Genomic DNA, 17,985 nt, shown 5'->3' with positions numbered 1-17,985 from the left:
TCCCTGATCCCAAAACAATATCCCCACCCCTGAAGAAAAAACCCCTCCCACACTCCATAATGCACCTCCCCTACCCCACTCTTCGGTAAATTTCCTTGCATCTTCAGAGCCTTTTAAATGAACTTCTTGCAAAAAATAAATATTACACTTACAATTATGCAAAAAAGAAAACACAGCTCTCCGTTTCACAGCATCTCTTATACCCCTTACATTTATCGTCCCCACTGTCAGCTCCTCAGTAGACAGCCTTATTCGTTCTTTAATGTCCCTCCCATTTCTTGTCCTTCCAGGCTTGTGGCCTCACTCTCACTCACTCCTAAATCTGCCCACCTTACAGGTGTTGACTTGAGGCCATATGACTCCTCTTCCCGCTCTTCATTCCCCCTACCAACCATTTCCTCTGTCAGCTGGAATAAGGGCCTTGCATTGTCCATCTCAAGCCCATCTTGACTGTCAGTAGACGATGATTCCTCTGAAAAGCTCATCTTTAGGACAGTCTCAGGCTTCCTCTTCTTACTTGGTCTCCCCTTTCTCTTTTCAGTTTTCCTGACCAGTTGGCTTTCCCTTGCATTAGCTGAGTCACTTTTACTCTCCTCTTCCATCTCCTCTTCTACTCCGTCCGCGCACTGCATGGGGCTTTTGAACTGTTCCCCACTAAGTGCCTCCAAGAAAGCCGCCATCACATCTTCCACTTCCTCTGTTTCTTTGCCTCTTTCCATCCCAGCAGCTCCCATCTCCTCACCAGGCTCTATCATCCCCTTCTCCGTCACCTGTTGCTCGATGATCCTCTTTTGACTTTCCTCCCCCAACCGTCTGTCCTTCATGCCTTCTTCCCCTCTCACTCCTTCTCTGTACTGCTTTCGGCCACCTTTGCAATCTCTCATCAAGTGGTCTAATGAACCACAGCTGTGACAAGACTTAGGAACAGTGCACTCTTTTGCAATGTGACCCAGCTGGGCACACTGCAAACACCTTTGCTCTTCACACCCGCCATCATTATGCCCATAACGTCTACACCTCCTACAAAAAGGAGGCTGTCTGGAGTAGAACAGATAGCCTTTGTCTGCCCCGATGTTAAACTGTGCAGGAGGATGCATCAACCCCTCCAACCCATTCTTCTCAGTTCTTAAAAGAACTTGGAATTGTCTTTTCCCAGTCCATAAACCCACACTGTCTCTCACATATCGCGCAGGTGTAAGAACTTCATCAAATTTCGCAAGAAAAGCCACCAAGGCCTCATCTGTGACATATGGGTTATACATGTGCACTGTGATGACTCTAAAATTCGGCCTGTCCAAACTTATCACATTAAATCTTCCCACAAGGCCTACCTTGTCCATCCTTTCAAACTTCTCCAGCACTGCTTTGCACAGCTCTCCAGTATTCACAGTCACGTCGAAACACTTTTCTTGTCTGTTAGTCTGTAAACAGTACACGTCATCCACTTTCAACTTCATTTTGTCCAGAAGAACAACCCTTGCAAAAACTTCTCTTTCCATCATATCCATCGCTGGATCCTTCAATTGGAAACGCAACGTGTTTCTCAGTCCCGCTCTTGGAACCGAGGGCGCAGATGTACCCGCCATATTTTCTTCTCCAAAGATCAAAAGCCCAACACTTGATCTTAGCCAAAAGGCCGAGAAGCGATGCTGCTAAGACGCAGCAGGGAGGAAGCCGGACACGGCGATGCCCATCTCGGCTTTGGTAAGTTTTGGGAGACCTAAAAACGCTGGGGGATGGTACCCTGATAGCACACATACATCTAGGAGACGTCTATTTGACATATGAATTTACATCTGCAAGATGTAGTTTTAAGGCTGTTTGCTCATCTGCAATACGTCTATTGGACGTCTCCTTTTAGCAGTGTTTGGAAGGTTACTTTGGAAATGTAATAGGTTACAGATTACAAGTTACCCTGTTTAAAATGTTATAGTAGTATAACTTTTTCAATTACTTTATTAAAGTAATGTAACTAATTACTTTTGAGTACTTTTAGATTACTTTTCTAAATTTGTGAAAATTAAATAATAATTAAATAAAAACATATACATCAACTCAAATACAGTTATCTAATAAGCATGTTTCATTCCTGTATAATAAACTCCTGAAACATTGGTGTTTTTTTTAAACTGCTGTCTCTTTGTATATGATATGATAGGTAAAATGCATGACGTGACACAGAGCAGTTCTAGAAATGATGTTTATGTGCTCATGTACTCCTATATTGAGGCGGCAGAGGCTGACAACACTGCAAGCTTCAGTAGGCCTATTTGTATTAAATGAAACTGCATGTTTTTGCCATTAATTTACAGGAAGGGCGGACTGGGAAAAAAAAAATTCTGTTAAAATTCTGGAAGTTATTAGGGCGTATGTCTCAGAACAGTCAGTGCAATTTGGGAAAGAAATCAGTGAAATCTGTATGTGGATGTGTGTAAATATTCAAATGTAATTGCCTTTGTAATCGTTAAAAATTTCATAAGTAACTTTAATTTAATTACTAATTTTTTCTTCGTAACTGTAACTAATTACAGTTACATTCATTTTGTAATTAAATTACGTAATGCTGTTACATGTAACTAGTTACTCCCCAACACTGCCTTTTAGATGTCAGATAGATGTCAATTAGATGTCTTTTAGATGTTTATGATTTAGAAGGTATATAAAACTGACATCTGAAAGGCGTATGTCAGACGTTTGTAGATGGCAGATGCTTTCCAGATCAACAGTTCTTTAACAGACATCTTGCAGACGTAAGTGTGCTATCTGGGTAGGACCCTCCCCTGTCTACAACGTCACCGGGCCTCGTCCCGATCGGCCTGACGGAAAGTACGGCATCGCTCGTAACTCCCAAACGGTTGGTCGCAGAGCCACGTGCCTTATGTCACCGGAATCCTTGGCTCGAGCCGAACGAGACGCAGGTCTCAGATTGGCCCGTCGCTCTACGAAATTTTCGGGTATTTTGGATTTTGTCGAAAACCTTCTTTTGCAACCTGGCGCCAGGTATTTGGCCCAGTCCCACCCAAATCAGCCCAGAAAGCTTCTCTGGAGTCTGAGTGTCAATAATCATCCAAAAATAGAGGAAATTTCCATTCACCTTGGCGAGGGGACCTCAAAACGTGCTAAGGTGGCGTGTCCGAGGTGGCTCGAATGGCTATAACTCCAGGAAGGAGTGAGATCCATTCACCCAAATCGGCACACCTGTGCAGGGGCTCAGTCCGAGGCCAGGTGAAAAGGGACGCGGCGACAGGCCACTAGGTGGCGCCGTAAGCTGAAAAATAGGGAAAATGTAATGTAAATGGACAATCAAACAAAGATGAAAACACCTGCAACACTGCGGGATGGTAGTACCCTGCCCTGTCTGCAACGTCACCGGGCCTTGTCCCGATCGGCCTGACGGTGGAACTGCAGCGACGGAAAGTACGGCATCGCTCGTAACTCCCAAACGGTTGGTCGCAGAGCCACGTGCCTTATGTCACCGGAATCCTTGGCTCGAGCCGAACGAGACGCAGGTCTCAGATTGGCCCGTCGCTCTGACGAAATTTTCGGGTATTTTGGATTTTGTCGAAAACCTTCTTTTGCAACCTGGCGCCAGGTATTTGGCCCAGTCCCACCCAAAACAGCACAGAAAGCTTCTCTGGAGTCTGACTGTCAATAATCATCCAAAAAAACAGGAAATTTCCATTGACCTTGGCGAGGGGACCTCAAAGCGTGCTAAGGTGGCGTGTCCGAGGTGGCTCGAATGGCTATAACTCCAGGAAGGAGTGAGATCCCTTCACCCAAATCGGCACACCTGTGCAGGGGCTCAGTCCGAGGCCAGGTGAAAAAGGGCGCGGCGACAGGCCACTAGGTGTCGCTGTAAGCGACAACAAAATTAATACGAATCGAAAAAAAGGACAACCAAACAACATGGAGACAGTTACAGCTAGGCTGCAGTCAGTCCAATCTACTTTCAAAGTAAGGTCTGCGCTATGTTCGAACTAAACTACCCACCAGGGTCCGATTTTTCAAGAGCGCAAGTGACTTTGTTTCACAGGCGCACAACACATATCTCGCATGTGACAGAACTCCCCATTCTGAAAGGAAAATAAATAAAAAACTGTAAAAACCTCTTCTGCTTTGTTTCACCAACAATTTCAGGGGAGAGCGCGAACGCAGTCCCCCACTACCATAAATTATGCAGTCGAGATTCCCGCATTTGGGGAATTCGCAGGGGTCAGCATGGCCGGAGTGCAATGGACAAGCCTCGCCCTGGGTGAACCGCCTTCTTGATCATGGTGTCTCCCCTGCCAGGTAAGTATGAAGGCCCAGGCGGTCAGCCAGAGGTCTGATTTGCATCTCTACCATCCTCACCAACGGTTAGCCCTCCGCCCCCCCTCCAGGAAAGGAAGGACGGGTGCCTTCCGTTACTGGCCTGGAAACTGCCAAGCTCATGGGCCGGTGCTTCCCAACGCCAGTTTTAGATGACTCTCTTTAAACAAACACACCTGATTCGATGCGTCACCTCGTCTGTGAAAGACTTCAAGACCTCAGGTGGGTGCATCGTTAGTGGAAGAGTCCAAGACCCCAGGTGGACACATCAGGAAAAAAGTTTGCAATAAACCACAGCATCTGCAATGGCAGCTCTCATTCCTTGTTCTGCTATTCGACACAATAAATGGCAATCCAAAAAAAGGGAAAGCACACCGTTCCTGGAGACACTGCAATACCAGGCCGATGCATGGAGCGGACGGAGCAAGCCCCGGCTCCAGCTCCGTGATCTAAAAATCCATTTAATATGTAGTCCCCGGATGGGGGACGTATCAGATATTAAACTGATAAGAACAGATTTTTTTTCTTTTGAAAAATTTTATTGTCACAATACATTTTGGTTACATGCACACATTTGTTTTGTTAAAACACATTATACAATGGTTGTTGTTGTTGTTTTTGTTGTTGTTGTTTAATGCACAGGATAATTTTTAAATTAATTAATACACAAATAAAAACATTTTGTATTGAGTGTGTTTTTTGTTGTTGTTTGTGTGTCTGTAGTGCTAGAGAAAATAAAAAATAAAAAACAGTGTTATTAAAATCAAAAGACAGGTTTAAAAACGTTCTCTTCTGTTGTGCAAAAACGGGTATGTCCTTTAAAGAAAAAAGATTAAACCATCAGCTCAGTTCCTCAAAACCAGTCCCAGAGGCCTGACCCTTCTGGGCCCAGAGGAGATCCTCTTAAACCGAGGCACCGCTGTCCCACTTCAGGTGTTTGGGGGCATCTACGGGCAGTCAGGGCTCGTGGCTATGGGGACCTTTCCCGTGTAGCTCTGACCCTCCACATCCGAATGGCGACATGCGGTGTACTCCTGCAGCCTTGATTTGGCTAGCTGGATGGTGGCGTGCAGGGACCCCTGCATGCGCTTCCCTACCAGTAGGTTTCTGGAGGTCCATATGGCGTCTTGGATGCAGAGGATGGTAAGCCATAGCTTAGGGGGTGTTTTTGCTGGCATTTGTTTTTGGCTCACCCCTCCTCTCCCCATTGGGTAGTCTGGGACCCCCCCTACTGGTAGGTACGGGAATTGCTGGGGGCCAGCTGTCGCCCACAGGTCCCTCACAGCGCTGCACTCCCATAAGGCGTGCCTCACGGTCTCGGGGGCGCCACATCCGGACCGCGGGCAGATGGGGTTCTTTGACATGCCTCGGGAGTGCATCACGGCCCTGACCGGGAGGATCTCATGGGCAACCATCCAAGCCAGGTCTCGGTGTCGGTTGTGAAGAGCTGAGTGGGACACATTCCGCCAAACGTTTTGGGCTTCACCTAGAGTGAGCCCGCGTACTGGACACACTTGTTCCCGTTCCTGCACAAGAGAGAGTATAGAGCGATGATTGGTTAAAACAGTCACACTTTCTTTTTCCAAATTAAATTTCTTTAAAAAGTTCTTTATGTGTGTGTATGCTGGGGGTTGGTCAAAGGCAACTGGCATTGTCAAGTCTGTCTGTACAATATTTTGGGTTCTTAAGTAGGACCCCATCCAAAACCGGGTCATGGCTCCTGTTTTGTCTTGTTTGGATGGGGTTCGGGCATATTTTATATGTAGTGCAGTATAAAAAGCTCCTAAAAACAAGTAGGGGTCTGGCACTCCTTTTCCTCCATTTTGGGGTGCTTTCTTCATGGTTGCTCTTTTGAGTCGCTCCCACTTAGACCCCCATAAAAAATAAAACATTGCACGTTCCAGAGATACAAGAAAGAGTCTGGGGGGAAAGAAAACAGAACACAGCAATAAAAACAGGGGTAAAATCACAGCTTTTATGATTAAAACCTTTCCTTCAAATGTCAAACGTCTCAGTCCCCAGAAACCTAGTTTTTTCCGCACTTTAACCATCACGTCATGCCAATTTCCACTCCCTCCCCCGTCTCTGTCAAACTTAATACCCAGTATTTTTAACTCTGTCCTTTTAAAAGTAGTGTCCAGTCCAGCGAGCTCACTAGGTTTCCAGGGACCGTAAAACTGTGCTTGTGTTTTATCTCGGTTCAGTCTGGCTCCCGATGCTTTCCCAAACCAGTCTGTCAGGTCCATAGTCCTCTGTGTTGATAAAACGTCAGTACATAAAAGGTTGACATCATCCATATATAAAACAGTCTTTGCAGTCAGTCCTCCAGTCCCGGGTATAGTCAGTCCACTGATCCATGTATCCCTTCTCAATACCTGCGCTAGGGGTTCGATGCAAGCCACATACAGGAGAGGAGATAACGGACAGCCCTGACGGACGCCGCTGCATATATTTATCGCTTTTGAGAGATTCCCGTTAACTAGGATTTTGCTGGTTATGTCTTTATACAGCAATCCCACCCAAGCTAAGAACCTCCTGGGAAACCCCATTTTTTCCAAAACTTGAAACAAGTAGTGGTGCGAGACTCGGTCGAATGCTTTTTCAAAGTCTAAATTTAAAACTATCAGCCGAATATTTCTGTCTCTCGCATAACAGATGGCGTCTCTTATCAGTACGAGGCTGTCTGTGATCTTTCTCCCAGGGACGGCGCAGGCTTGATCCGGGTGGATCAGATCTGCTAAAACTGTTGACATTCGTGTTGTTAAAAGTTTACTAAAAAGTTTACAATCAAAGTTTAAAAGGGTTATAGGACGCCAGTTTTTTAAATCTGTCTTGTCATCTTTTTTGTGTAGTAGGGTCATTATTCCTATCCTAAAACTGTCAGGGAGCTGGTCGATCTTGTCAAAGTCATTAAAAACAGCCAGTAAGTCTTGTCTTAAAATGTCCCAAAAGGTCAAATAAAATTCAAGAGGGAGTCCATCAACTCCAGGAGTTTTCCCTTTTTTGAATTTTTGAATACTTTTGTCTATCTCAGAAATGTTAAAATCCTTTGTCAGACTGGTATTTCCATTTATTGTTTTCTCTATGCTTGTTAAAATTTCGCTCAAAATGCTGTTGTCACTTGCCTTTTCTTCATAGAGTTCTTCATAAAAGCTTTCTATTACTGATAAAATATCATTTGTGTCTGTCATTGTTTCTCCTTCTTTATTTCTTAATTTAAATATTGCTCTACCTCCATCAATAACTTTCTTAAAAAAGTATCTGCTGCATTTCTCGCCTTCCTCTATTTCCCTTTCTTTACTCCTGAAGAGAACACCTCTACTTTTAACCTCCGCTAATTCTGACATGTCTTTCTTAACTTCCTTAATTTCTTCGTTAAAATCAAAACCCTGGCTAAGAAGATAAAAGTAACGTTGTAGCCTCTTTTGCAGTCCCACCATTCGTCTTTTTTCTTTTAATTTTTTCTTTTTCCCTGCCCATCTAAAAAAAGTCTTGGTCTTTGCCTTTACCATCTCCCACCACTGTGCTCGTGAATCATAAAAGTCTTGTAAAGTCTGCCATTGGCTGTACTGCTCCCTGTAGTATGTTGTGATCTCTGGGTCTTCCAGCAGGGAGCAGTTCAGTTTCCATATCCCTCCACCTGTCGTCACACCTGTGGGAAAAGAAAGGGTGCAAGAAAGCATAGCGTGGTCTGAAAAGAAAACGGGCATTAGTTTAGCATCCACTGGTGTAAGGTCTCGCGTAAAGATATAGTCTATACGGGAGGCTTTAGTGCCATCACCACTAAACCAGGTGAATCCTTTTTCCCCAGGATGCATGGTTCTAAAACAGTCAGTCAATTTAAAATCCTTTATAATGTTCTGTAGTAAAATTGACGTTTTATCCATTTTAAAATCCTCTCTCTCCCCTTTTCTATCATTTTTACTTAAAATGCAATTAAAATCCCCTGCTAAAATAAATGGGGTCTTTCCTAAAAGGTGGGACTGCACGTCTTCTAAAAGGTCGTTCCTTTCATTTTTATCTGTAAAAGCATACATATTTAAAATATTAAAATCATGTCCTAAGAAGGACAGATTTATTAAAAGAGCTCTCCCATCTCTCACCACTGTGCTACCCTTCACCAAGAGCTGAGGATTTTTTATTAAAATGGCTACTCCATCGGCTCTGTTAAAATTTGATCCACTCCACACAGATACATGGGGCCATTGTTCTTCCCATCTCCTATAATTGGACATAAAAGGTAAAGCACATTCTTGTAAAAGCAGGATATCGCTATTTTGGGTTTGTAAAAAGGATAAAACCATTTGAGCTCTCAACTGTGACCTCACACTTCTTACATTTAAGGTGGAGAGTGTGAGTGTCATGATAAAAACAGTTAAAAATGATAAATACAACATTTTAGAAGACATAAATAACTAAAATTTCAATTAAAAAGGATATCTGTATCTTGTGAAACCAGCTCTTCTTCTTTTCCCCTATTTGGGGAATCCGGAGATTGAAGCTGTTTCCCCCTTGAGCTAGCCCTAGGGGTTGATGTTTGGAGTTCTATTGACAAGAAAGATATTTCGTTTGGGGAACCGAGTGGGAAAAGCCGGTTCAGATCCCCTGATGAGAAGGAATCTGATCGCAATCCCACTCTATCTCTTTTCTCATTCTTCTCCTCAATGGGAGATCGGGCAATCCTTTTTTTCCCTCTCAATATAACTCCTGGAAGATCATTACTTACCTCTATCTCTTGTTTCTCCTCCACTACCTTTTCCTGTTCTTGTTCACTATCCTCCTCCTTGCTCTGTTCATTTGATTCCTTTTCTTTCTCTATTAGGGATTGGTGGAGTTCCATCTCCTCATTTCCGTCTGCTCCAATAGTGTGGTTTGGCGGGAAATTTGAAGTTTGCTCCGCCCCCCCTCTCTCCTTACCTCTGTTATCAATTTTCTCTCCACCAACCCCAGGGTTTGGCGGGAGATTTGAATTTAGCTCCACCTCCTCATTGGCCTGTTGTACTCGCTCCTCAACCACCATTTTGTCTGATTTTACTTTGTTGGCAAACGATTTGGGGCAATCTCTGTAGAGATGAGACAAGTCTCCACAAAGATTACACTTTCTGCCATTTGGACATTCTTCAAAGGAATGTCCAATTTCTCTACACTTGTTACAAAAGAGTTTCTGGCATGCTTCAACAAGATGCCCAAACTCCCCACATCGCCGGCAGAGTTTGGGCATTCCCTGGTAGTGGATGTAGCCCCTGTTTTCTCCCAGAACTATCATTTGTGGTAAATGCCTCAGACCTTGGAAGCCCTGTGGGTCTTCCCATTGCTTAATGGGGACCCTCCAGGAACAATTCCAAATACCGTCTTCATCATAAACCTTCATAGCCTGGCCCCTTACAGTGCAAAATCTACCCAGCCATGTGCAAATGTCTTCTCCATTCACAGTCTCATTGAACATTCTAACGATAACCATTTTTTGTGTGTTATCAGTTAGTTTCTCAACTTTAAACATGGAAAACTGGGTCTTGTGTGTGTCAAAGCGCTGCCAGAACTCATTTAACAGTGCTGCATTTTTAAAACTCACATCGAAGCCTTTGTTAAAAGGCAGGGTTAGAATGCAATTTAAATCAGCAGGATTAAAACCTAGAAGTTTTTGCATAAGTTTCCTCGAAAAATCCAACCTTGACATTTCCATTAACTTTCCATCTTTTTCTAAAAAAAGGAACCTAGTGCTGTGGTGCCTCCGCATGCCGGCACGAGCAGCCGACATGTTGGAGGCACCGACAGCTAAAAGGAATCAAACAAACTAAAAAATTACCACAGCAATAAAAACAACGTAAAACAGGAAATAACTTACCTTAAGACCAGTTTCTCAATAAAAAAAAACTCCTCCTAAAAAACAAGCACAACACAATATGAAAGACAATAAATAGTAAAAAAGTATGCCAGATACAATACAATATACCTCTCGGGAGGTGTAGGACGTGCTATGGTAGAGCACAACCTAAAAACCTCCAAGAGGCGATCGCAGTCTCTTCCTTTAAGCCAGACACTTGATCTTAGCCAAAAGGCCGAGAAGCGATGCCGCTAAGACGCAGCAGGGAGGAAGCCGGACACGGCGATGCCCATCTCGGCTTTGGTAAGTTTTGGGAGACCTAAAAACGCTGGGGGATGGTACCCTGATAGCACACATACATCTAGGAGACGTCTATTTGACATATGAATTTCATCTGCAAGATGTAGTTTTAAGGCTGTTTGCTCATCTGCAATACGTCTATTGGACGTCTCCTTTTAGCAGTGTTTGGAAGGTTACTTTGGAAATGTAATAGGTTACAGATTACAAGTTACCCTGTTTAAAATGTTATAGTAGTATAACTTTTTCAATTACTTTATTAAAGTAATGTAACTAATTACTTTTGAGTACTTTTAGATTACTTTTCTAAATTTGTGAAAATTAAATAATAATAAATAAAAACATATACATCAACTCAAATACAGTTATCTAATAAGCATGTGTCATTCCTGTATAATAAACTCCTGAAACATTGGTGTTTTTTTAAACTGCTGTCTCTTTGTATATGATATGATAGGTAAAATGCATGACGTGACACAGAGCAGTTCTAGAAATGATGTTTATGTGCTCATGTACTCCTATATTGAGGCGGCAGAGGCTGACAACACTGCAAGCTTCAGTAGGCCTATTTATATTAAATGAAACTGCATGTTTTTGCCATTAATTTACAGGAAGGGCGGACTGGGAAAAACAAAAAATTCTGTTAAAATTCTGGAAATTATTAGGGCGTATGTCTCAGAACAGTCAGTGCAATTTGGGAAAGAAATCAGTGAAATCTGTATGTGGATGTGTGTAAATATTCAAATGTAATTGCCTTTGTAATCGTTAAAAATTTCATAAGTAACTTTAATTTAATTACTAATTTTTTCTTCGTAACTGTAACTAATTACAGTTACATTCATTTTGTAATTAAATTACGTAATGCTGTTACATGTAACTAGTTACTCCCCAACACTGCCTTTTAGATGTCAGATAGATGTCAATTAGATGTCTTTTAGATGTTTATGATTTAGAAGGTATATAAAACTGACATCTGAAAGGCGTATGTCAGACGTTTGTAGATGGCAGATGCTTTCCAGATCAACAGTTCTTTAACAGACATCTTGCAGACGTAAGTGTGCTATCTGGGTAGTACCCTCCCCTGTCTACAACGTCACCGGGCCTCGTGCCGATCGGCCTGACGGAAACTACGGCATGGCTCGTAACTCCCAAACGGTTGGTCGCAGAGCCACGTGCCTTATGTCACCGGAATCCTTGGCTCGAGCCGAACGAGACGCAGGTCTCAGATTGGCCCGTCGCTCTGACGAAATTTTCGGGTCTTTTGGATTTTGTCGAAAACCTTCTTTTGCAACCTGGCGCCAGGTATTTGGCCCAGTCCCACCCAAATCAGCACAGAAAGCTTCTCTGGAGTCTGAGTGTCAATAATCATCCAAAAATAGAGGAAATTTCCATTCACCTTGGCGAGGGGACCTCAAAACGTGCTAAGGTGGCGTGTCCGAGGTGGCTCGAATGGCTATAACTCCAGGAAGGAGTGAGATCCCTTCACCCAAATCGGCACACCTGTGCAGGGGCTCAGTCCGAGGCCAGGTGAAAAGGGACGCGGCGACAGGCCACTAGGTGGCGCCGTAAGCTGAAAAATAGGGAAAATGTAATGTAAATGGACAATCAAACAAAGATGAAAACACCTGCAACACTGCGGGATGGTAGTACCCTCCCCTGTCTGCAACGTCACCGGGCCTTGTCCCGATCGGCCTGACGGTGGAACTGCAGCGACGGAAAGTACGGCATCGCTCGTAACTCCCAAACGGTTGGTCGCAGAGCCACGTGCCTTATGTCACCGGAATCCTTGGCTCGAGCCGAACGAGACGCAGGTCTCAGATTGGCCCGTCGCTCTGACGGAATTTTCGGGTATTTTGGATTTTGTCGAAAACCTTCTTTTGCAACCTGGCGCCAGGTATTTGGCCCAGTCCCACCCAAATCAGCACAGAAAGCTTCTCTGGAGTCTGACTGTCAATAATCATCCAAAAAAACAGGAAATTTCCATTGACCTTGGCGAGGGGACCTCAAAGCGTGCTAAGGTGGCGTGTCCGAGGTGGCTCGAATGGCTATAACTCCAGGAAGGAGTGAGATCCCTTCACCCAAATCGGCACACCTGTGCAGGGGCTCAGTCCGAGGCCAGGTGAAAAAGGGCGCGGCGACAGGCCACTAGGTGTCGCTGTAAGCGACAACAAAATTAATACGAATCGAAAAAAAGGACAACCAAACAACATGGAGACAGTTACAGCTAGGCTGCAGTCAGTCCAATCTACTTTCAAAGTAAGGTCTGCGCTATGTTCGAACTAAACTACCCACCAGGGTCCGATTTTTCAAGAGCGCAAGTGACTTTGTTTCACAGGCGCACAACACATATCTCGCATGTGACAGAACTCCCCATTCTGAAAGGAAAATAAATAAAAAACTGTAAAAACCTCTTCTGCTTTGTTTCACCAACAATTTCAGGGGAGAGCGCGAACGCAGTCCCCCACTACCATAAATTATGCAGTCGAGATTCCCGCATTTGGGGAATTCGCAGGGGTCAGCATGGCCGGAGTGCAATGGACAAGCCTCGCCCTGGGTGAACCGCCTTCTTGATCATGGTGTCTCCCCTGCCAGGTAAGTATGAAGGCCCAGGCGGTCAGCCAGAGGTCTGATTTGCATCTCTACCATCCTCACCAACGGTTAGCCCTCCGCCCCCCCTCCAGGAAAGGAAGGACGGGTGCCTTCCGTTACTGGCCTGGAAACTGCCAAGCTCATGGGCCGGTGCTTCCCAACGCCAGTTTTAGATGACTCTCTTTAAACAAACACACCTGATTCGATGCGTCACCTCGTCTGTGAAAGACTTCAAGACCTCAGGTGGGTGCATCGTTAGTGGAAGAGTCCAAGACCCCAGGTGGACACATCAGGAAAAAAGTTTGCAATAAACCACAGCATCTGCAATGGCAGCTCTCATTCCTTGTTCTGCTATTCGACACAATAAATGGCAATCCAAAAAAAGGGAAAGCACACCGTTCCTGGAGACACTGCAATACCAGGCCGATGCATGGAGCGGACGGAGCAAGCCCCGGCTCCAGCTCCGTGATCTAAAAATCCATTTAATATGTAGTCCCCGGATGGGGGACGTATCAGATATTAAACTGATAAGAACAGATACTACACTTGATCTTAGCCAAAAGGCCGAGAAGCGATGCCGCTAAGACGCAGCAGGGAGGAAGCCGGACACGGCGATGCCCATCTCGGCTTTGGTAAGTTTTGGGAGACCTAAAAACGCTGGGGGATGGTACCCTGATAGCACACATACATCTAGGAGACGTCTATTTGACATATGAATTTACATCTGCAAGATGTAGTTTTAAGGCTGTTTGCTCATCTGCAATACGTCTATTGGACGTCTCCTTTTAGCAGTGTTTGGAAGGTTACTTTGGAAATGTAATAGGTTACAGATTACAAGTTACCCTGTTTAAAATGTTATAGTAGTATAACTTTTTCAATTACTTTATTAAAGTAATGTAACTAATTACTTTTGAGTACTTTTAGATTACTTTTCTAAATTTGTGAAAATTAAATAATAATAAATAAAAACATATACATCAACTCAAATACAGTTATCTAATAAGCATGTGTCATTCCTGTATAATAAACTCCTGAAACATTGGTGTTTTTTTAAACTGCTGTCTCTTTGTATATGATATGATAGGTAAAATGCATGACGTGACACAGAGCAGTTCTAGAAATGATGTTTATGTGCTCATGTACTCCTATATTGAGGCGGCAGAGGCTGACAACACTGCAAGCTTCAGTAGGCCTATTTGTATTAAATGAAACTGCATGTTTTTGCCATTAATTTACAGGAAGGGCGGACTGGGAAAAACAAAAAATTCTGTTAAAATTCTGGAAATTATTAGGGCGTATGTCTCAGAACAGTCAGTGCAATTTGGGAAAGAAATCAGTGAAATCTGTATGTGGATGTGTGTAAATATTCAAATGTAATTGCCTTTGTAATCGTTAAAAATTTCATAAGTAACTTTAATTTAATTACTATTTTTTTCTTCGTAACTGTAACTAATTACAGTTACATTCATTTTGTAATTAAATTACGTAATGCTGTTACATGTAACTAGTTACTCCCCAACACTGCCTTTTAGATGTCAGATAGATGTCAATTAGATGTCTTTTAGATGTTTATGATTTAGAAGGTATATAAAACTGACATCTGAAAGGCGTATGTCAGACGTTTGTAGATGGCAGATGCTTTCCAGATCAACAGTTCTTTAACAGACATCTTGCAGACGTAAGTGTGCTATCTGGGTAGTACCCTCCCCTGTCTACAACGTCACCGGGCCTCGTGCCGATCGGCCTGACGGAAACTACGGCATGGCTCGTAACTCCCAAACGGTTGGTCGCAGAGCCACGTGCCTTATGTCACCGGAATCCTTGGCTCGAGCCGAACGAGACGCAGGTCTCAGATTGGCCCGTCGCTCTGACGGAATTTTCGGGTATTTTGGATTTTGTCGAAAACCTTCTTTTGCAACCTGGCGCCAGGTATTTGGCCCAGTCCCACCCAAATCAGCACAGAAAGCTTCTCTGGAGTCTGACTGTCAATAATCATCCAAAAAAACAGGAAATTTCCATTGACCTTGGCGAGGGGACCTCAAAGCGTGCTAAGGTGGCGTGTCCGAGGTGGCTCGAATGGCTATAACTCCAGGAAGGAGTGAGATCCCTTCACCCAAATCGGCACACCTGTGCAGGGGCTCAGTCCGAGGCCAGGTGAAAAAGGGCGCGGCGACAGGCCACTAGGTGTCGCTGTAAGCGACAACAAAATTAATACGAATCGAAAAAAAGGACAACCAAACAACATGGAGACAGTTACAGCTAGGCTGCAGTCAGTCCAATCTACTTTCAAAGTAAGGTCTGCGCTATGTTCGAACTAAACTACCCACCAGGGTCCGATTTTTCAAGAGCGCAAGTGACTTTGTTTCACAGGCGCACAACACATATCTCGCATGTGACAGAACTCCCCATTCTGAAAGGAAAATAAATAAAAAACTGTAAAAACCTCTTCTGCTTTGTTTCACCAACAATTTCAGGGGAGAGCGCGAACGCAGTCCCCCACTACCATAAATTATGCAGTCGAGATTCCCGCATTTGGGGAATTCGCAGGGGTCAGCATGGCCGGAGTGCAATGGACAAGCCTCGCCCTGGGTGAACCGCCTTCTTGATCATGGTGTCTCCCCTGCCAGGTAAGTATGAAGGCCCAGGCGGTCAGCCAGAGGTCTGATTTGCATCTCTACCATCCTCACCAACGGTTAGCCCTCCGCCCCCCCTCCAGGAAAGGAAGGACGGGTGCCTTCCGTTACTGGCCTGGAAACTGCCAAGCTCATGGGCCGGTGCTTCCCAACGCCAGTTTTAGATGACTCTCTTTAAACAAACACACCTGATTCGATGCGTCACCTCGTCTGTGAAAGACTTCAAGACCTCAGGTGGGTGCATCGTTAGTGGAAGAGTCCAAGACCCCAGGTGGACACATCAGGAAAAAAGTTTGCAATAAACCACAGCATCTGCAATGGCAGCTCTCATTCCTTGTTCTGCTATTCGACACAATAAATGGCAATCCAAAAAAAGGGAAAGCACACCGTTCCTGGAGACACTGCAATACCAGGCCGATGCATGGAGCGGACGGAGCAAGCCCCGGCTCCAGCTCCGTGATCTAAAAATCCATTTAATATGTAGTCCCCGGATGGGGGACGTATCAGATATTAAACTGATAAGAACAGATACTACACTTGATCTTAGCCAAAAGGCCGAGAAGCGATGCCGCTAAGACGCAGCAGGGAGGAAGCCGGACACGGCGATGCCCATCTCGGCTTTGGTAAGTTTTGGGAGACCTAAAAACGCTGGGGGATGGTACCCTGATAGCACACATACATCTAGGAGACGTCTATTTGACATATGAATTTACATCTGCAAGATGTAGTTTTAAGGCTGTTTGCTCATCTGCAATACGTCTATTGGACGTCTCCTTTTAGCAGTGTTTGGAAGGTTACTTTGGAAATGTAATAGGTTACAGATTACAAGTTACCCTGTTTAAAATGTTATAGTAGTATAACTTTTTCAATTACTTTATTAAAGTAATGTAACTAATTACTTTTGAGTACTTTTAGATTACTTTTCTAAATTTGTGAAAATTAAATAATAATAAATAAAAACATATACATCAACTCAAATACAGTTATCTAATAAGCATGTGTCATTCCTGTATAATAAACTCCTGAAACATTGGTGTTTTTTTAAACTGCTGTCTCTTTGTATATGATATGATAGGTAAAATGCATGACGTGACACAGAGCAGTTCTAGAAATGATGTTTATGTGCTCATGTACTCCTATATTGAGGCGGCAGAGGCTGACAACACTGCAAGCTTCAGTAGGCCTATTTGTATTAAATGAAACTGCATGTTTTTGCCATTAATTTACAGGAAGGGCGGACTGGGAAAAACAAAAAATTCTGTTAAAATTCTGGAAATTATTAGGGCGTATGTCTCAGAACAGTCAGTGCAATTTGGGAAAGAAATCAGTGAAATCTGTATGTGGATGTGTGTAAATATTCAAATGTAATTGCCTTTGTAATCGTTAAAAATTTCATAAGTAACTTTAATTTAATTACTATTTTTTTCTTCGTAACTGTAACTAATTACAGTTACATTCATTTTGTAATTAAATTACGTAATGCTGTTACATGTAACTAGTTACTCCCCAACACTGCCTTTTAGATGTCAGATAGATGTCAATTAGATGTCTTTTAGATGTTTATGATTTAGAAGGTATATAAAACTGACATCTGAAAGGCGTATGTCAGACGTTTGTAGATGGCAGATGCTTTCCAGATCAACAGTTCTTTAACAGACATCTTGCAGACGTAAGTGTGCTATCTGGGTAGTACCCTCCCCTGTCTACAACGTCACCGGGCCTCGTGCCGATCGGCCTGACGGAAACTACGGCATGGCTCGTAACTCCCAAACGGTTGGTCGCAGAGCCACGTGCCTTATGTCACCGGAATCCTTGGCTCGAGCCGAACGAGACGCAGGTCTCAGATTGGCCCGTCGCTCTGACGGAATTTTCGGGTATTTTGGATTTTGTCGAAAACCTTCTTTTGCAACCTGGCGCCAGGTATTTGGCCCAGTCCCACCCAAATCAGCACAGAAAGCTTCTCTGGAGTCTGACTGTCAATAATCATCCAAAAAAACAGGAAATTTCCATTGACCTTGGCGAGGGGACCTCAAAGCGTGCTAAGGTGGCGTGTCCGAGGTGGCTCGAATGGCTATAACTCCAGGAAGGAGTGAGATCCCTTCACCCAAATCGGCACACCTGTGCAGGGGCTCAGTCCGAGGCCAGGTGAAAAAGGGCGCGGCGACAGGCCACTAGGTGTCGCTGTAAGCGACAACAAAATTAATACGAATCGAAAAAAAGGACAACCAAACAACATGGAGACAGTTACAGCTAGGCTGCAGTCAGTCCAATCTACTTTCAAAGTAAGGTCTGCGCTATGTTCGAACTAAACTACCCACCAGGGTCCGATTTTTC

General features: G+C 44.0%; 1 protein-coding gene, 5 non-coding genes and 1 pseudogene across 11 annotated transcripts in view; all 7 read right to left on the bottom strand.

The window, feature by feature from the left end:
- The window catches only part of LOC127944816 (uncharacterized), a 155,586-nt gene that overhangs the window by 128,644 nt on the left and 8,957 nt on the right, over positions 1-17,985 (bottom strand). The gene's annotated exons all lie outside the window — the stretch shown is intronic.
- On the bottom strand, positions 4,135-4,298 carry LOC127945359 (U1 spliceosomal RNA). Its single transcript, XR_008150694.1, has one exon. It is a non-coding gene; the product is annotated as a U1 spliceosomal RNA (small nuclear RNA).
- On the bottom strand, positions 4,673-4,848 carry LOC127945580 (uncharacterized; annotated as a pseudogene).
- LOC127945358 (U1 spliceosomal RNA) lies at positions 12,866-13,029 on the bottom strand. The gene has a single exon (XR_008150693.1). It is a non-coding gene; the product is annotated as a U1 spliceosomal RNA (small nuclear RNA).
- On the bottom strand, positions 13,404-13,594 carry LOC127945429 (U2 spliceosomal RNA). The gene has a single exon (XR_008150761.1). It is a non-coding gene; the product is annotated as a U2 spliceosomal RNA (small nuclear RNA).
- On the bottom strand, positions 15,490-15,653 carry LOC127945357 (U1 spliceosomal RNA). Its single transcript, XR_008150692.1, has one exon. It is a non-coding gene; the product is annotated as a U1 spliceosomal RNA (small nuclear RNA).
- On the bottom strand, positions 16,028-16,218 carry LOC127945428 (U2 spliceosomal RNA). Its single transcript, XR_008150760.1, has one exon. It is a non-coding gene; the product is annotated as a U2 spliceosomal RNA (small nuclear RNA).

The sequence above is a fragment of the Carassius gibelio genome, chromosome A23, assembly GCF_023724105.1.
Source record: "Carassius gibelio isolate Cgi1373 ecotype wild population from Czech Republic chromosome A23, carGib1.2-hapl.c, whole genome shotgun sequence".
NCBI lineage: Eukaryota > Metazoa > Chordata > Actinopteri > Cypriniformes > Cyprinidae > Carassius > Carassius gibelio.
The sequence above is the reverse complement of the archived record's forward strand: the minus strand, read 5'-3'. Positions and strand labels throughout refer to the sequence as shown.